This window comes from Dioscorea cayenensis, chromosome 11, assembly GCF_009730915.1.
Source record: "Dioscorea cayenensis subsp. rotundata cultivar TDr96_F1 chromosome 11, TDr96_F1_v2_PseudoChromosome.rev07_lg8_w22 25.fasta, whole genome shotgun sequence".
Classification (NCBI taxonomy): domain Eukaryota; kingdom Viridiplantae; phylum Streptophyta; class Magnoliopsida; order Dioscoreales; family Dioscoreaceae; genus Dioscorea; species Dioscorea cayenensis.
This window is the reverse complement of record NC_052481.1, coordinates 1,390,086-1,394,061: the sequence shown is the minus strand read 5'-3', so window position 1 is coordinate 1,394,061 and position 3,976 is coordinate 1,390,086. Positions and strand designations below refer to the sequence as shown.

At 33.5% G+C, this 3,976-nt stretch overlaps 1 pseudogene; it reads left to right on the top strand.

Moving 5' to 3' along the window:
- The first annotated feature begins 409 nt into the window (after positions 1-409).
- On the top strand, positions 410-2,740 carry LOC120271916 (annotated as a pseudogene).
- Positions 2,741-3,976: the final 1,236 nt, after the last annotated feature.

Here is a 3,976-nt window from a genome sequence, read left to right as displayed (position 1 = left end):
CGCATCTAGTTATACTTTTCCATTGAAAATCATGAAAAAATCTCAAAGAATCTTATTAAACGAAATTTATTTATTTTTACCTCACAATGGTAGTCTTTGCCAGAGCCATTGTTTCTACTTTTATATATATATATATATATATATATATATATCGCATCTAGTTATACTTTTCCACTGAAAATCATGAAAAAAATCTCAAAGAATTTTATTAAAACAAAATTTATTTATTTTTACCTCACAATTTGGCTTATATAAGCAAATTAATGCGTATCCAATCACAATAAAATAAAATTTTAATCAACTAATTAAAATAATTTTTAAAAATCCCCATCTCTTCGCTTATAACCTTTCTCCACTCTATATAACCCTCCATCTCTTCACACCACCACCACCACCACCAACACTACCAACATGGCCACCGCCAACAACACCGTCTCTAATGCCACCGACGAGCAAGCCTTGATCAAAGCCCTGCAGCTCCTCAACTCCTCCATCCTCCCCATGACCTTGAAAGCCGCCATTGAGCTCAACCTCTTCAACATCATCTCCGCCGCCTCCCCAACTCCCTCTCCGCCACCGAAATCACTTCCCTCCTCCCTTCCTCCACTCCTTCAACCCCAATCATGCTTGACCGCATCCTCCGCCTCCTCTCCAGTTACTCTATCCTCATCTGCTCCCTCTCCACTGACCCCATCTCCGGCGCCACCACCCACCGCTACGGCGCTGCCCCCGTCGTCAAATACCTCGCCCAAAATGAAGACGGCTTCACTCTATCCGCTCTAGGCCTGATGGACCAAGACAAGGTCCTAATGGAAAGCTGGTACTATCTTAAGGACGCTGTCCTTAACGGAGGGATCCCTTTCAAAATGGCTCACGGCATGACTCCGTTTGAGTACCAAGGCACTGATCCAAGGTTCAACAAGGTCTTCAATGAAGCCATGAAGAACCATTCAGGCATCATAATGAAGAGGATTCTGGAGAAGTATAGAGGGTTTGATGATGTGAATGTCCTTGTTGATGTTGGTGGTGGTGTTGGTGGTACTCTTGCTCAAGTTGTTGCTAAACATAAGCATATTAAGGGTATTAATTTTGATCTCCCTCATGTTATCTCTCAAGCCCCACTTATTCCGGGTATTTCTCTCTCCCTCCCTCGCTGATCTAATCAGTTTCATGTTTGTTTTAATTACCAATATTAATAAATTACATCAGGAATATGCTCTCACTTTTTATTTGAGTTGAGGTTCAAATCTGTCTCTCTGAAATGATAAAATATTTTACATAAAGAACCTGATATCAATACTCAATAGACTAATTGACTTGAGGGATGGTTGAACAGGCTCATAGATTGGAAAAAGAGGATGAAAAGTACAAATAAGATTATATAAAAATAAAATAGTAAATTCAAAAAACTATAAATGCCTTCGACATTTTATTTTAAAAATAGAAATTTATTGAATATATAAAATCTTGTAGGAACCTATTGAAAACATTGAAGGTCGACCTATAGTTAGTTTGCACATTAAATTAGGATGTAGCAATAATAGAAGTGTATTTTTTTTACAAAAATAATTTTAGTAAATATTGATGTTTTGGAAACTATATATACATATATTCACAAGTCTTAAATGTTTTATGACCAAATTGTTTAGGGCACACGACTCTCATGCAAAAGGTCAAGTCCCTTTCAATGTAAAATTGAAGTGTAATAATAAAAACTATATATGTTTAAGGTAATTTGTTCACATTGTCCAGGTTTTAAATGATTTTTATTTGTTATGTGTTTTGACAAAGGCGTGGAGCACATTGGTGGAGATATGTTTAACAATATTCCAAACGGAGATGCCATTTTGATGAAGGTGTGTCTCTCTTTCTTCATTTCTTTATCATAAAAAAAAAGAAGAAAATATCACAAGGGTATAAAGATAAATATATGTATTTAAGTATTTTATAGGAATATGGACATTTCTAACTGGATATATTAATATTTACAACTATGCACTCTTACAATAATAAATATATAAATTAAAAAAAAAACAGAAAACAAGATTATATTATATGATTATTAAAAACAGTACTAATTTCAATGAATTTGTAAAATAATATTGATTAATGTTTTTGTTCTATAAATTGTGAAATCTATCAGAATATTTGTGCAAGTTTTGATTTAAAACTTTGCTTGAATTAGTATTTCTGTATAATAATATGTTAACAAACAAACATTAGTAATAAGTTGAACTTGGAAGTGGATGGAAAACCCTCATCTTTTTGTAGCTTGTATACATTAAATTATTTAATATGTATATTTAACCAATTAAGCTTATGTTCTTTTTTATTAATATAAATAAATATTAATAACGTGTTGAATTTTTCAGTGTATTCTACATGATTGGAGTGATGAGCATGGGCTTAAAATACTCAAAATCTGCCGGAAAGCTCTGCCTAAAGATGGAAAAGTGATATTGGTAGAATGCATACTTCCGGTGGCTCCTGATAACACAAATGTGACACAATATTTGTTTAATTTGGATATGGCCATGTTGGCTCATAATCATGGCGGCAAAGAGAGAACTGCACAAGAGTTTGAATCAATGGCCAAACAAGCTGGTTTTTCTTCAATGAAACCTCATTTTAGTTTAGCCGGTGTTTGGCTTATTGAACTCTATAAATAAATAGTTTTTATATTTTGTGTATCTATGTCTTAATTTGTTGAGTCTTAAACTTTATTTTAGTTTAGCTGGTGTTTGGCTTACTGAACTCTATAAATAAATAGTTATTATATTTTGTCTATCTATGACTATTGAGTTGCGTTTGTGATTAGGTTTGCAATGGGACGGGACAGGGAGTGGTGTCTACCTCGCACCCTGCCTCACCTTACCCAGATAGTGGTATTCTAAATACTATAATCGCTACCACAGATTTTCTGTTCTCGCCTCATTTAGCCATTTTTTTCTTTTTTTCCTAAAGCAACTTATAAACTAAAATTCTAAAACACACAATTATTATAATTGAGTGGATATAATCTTATTTATTTTGATATGCAAATTGAAAAAAATCTAAATGAAATATATATTTATATATATGGACATATAAATAAATTTTTATCCGGTGTGGTGTGGCAAGGTAAGGTAAAACCAAAACCGCACCCCCTCCTTATAAAGAAGGGCAAATTTTTGAGGTAGTCACTTTGTTTTAGCCAGTTTTCACTTTGATCACTTTATTTCAATTTGTTTCAAAGTGGTCATCATAAATCGATTTCATTTCACCAAGAGGTCACCTTTGGATTTTCGGTCAATTTTATCTGATGTGGCAGTCAGAGATGCTACATCACATTAAAATAAATATTTTTTAATGCATACCTGGGCTAGACACGTCAGCCTCAGTCCAAGTCATGTTTAGACAATCTACTAAGCATCCACATCATGAAAGAGGGGAAGCAAATTAACTTTGATGCTAAGTAGATTTTCTTAACATAATGTGGACTAGTGCTGATGTGTCCTGTCCAGCTGGGCATTAAGAACTGTTTTTTTAATGTGATGTGGCATCTCCGGCTACCACATCAGATAAAATTGATTGGAAAATCCAAAAGTGACCTCCCAGTGAAATGAAATTGATTTATGATGACCACTTTGATACAAATTGAAATATAATGTCTAAAGTAAAAATTGGCCAAAATACAGTGATCTCCTAAAAAAAGTTACCCTAACAAAGAATCCCTTCTTGTTCTGTCTCGTGCCCTGCTCTCTAACAAAATAAATTGTCCTATTCAGGGTGGATAGGATAAAAAATGATCACTTTGTGCCATCTTTGACGGACAAAAAATCCACTATCGGTCCCTGAACTATTTCCGATGATTATTTTAGTCCTTAATGAATTTTAATAACTTATCACTCTGGTTCTTAAACTACAATCATATTTATTTTAATTTTTTATTAAATGTTATCACACGACAAATTTTCAGTATATTAAATTATTTTAA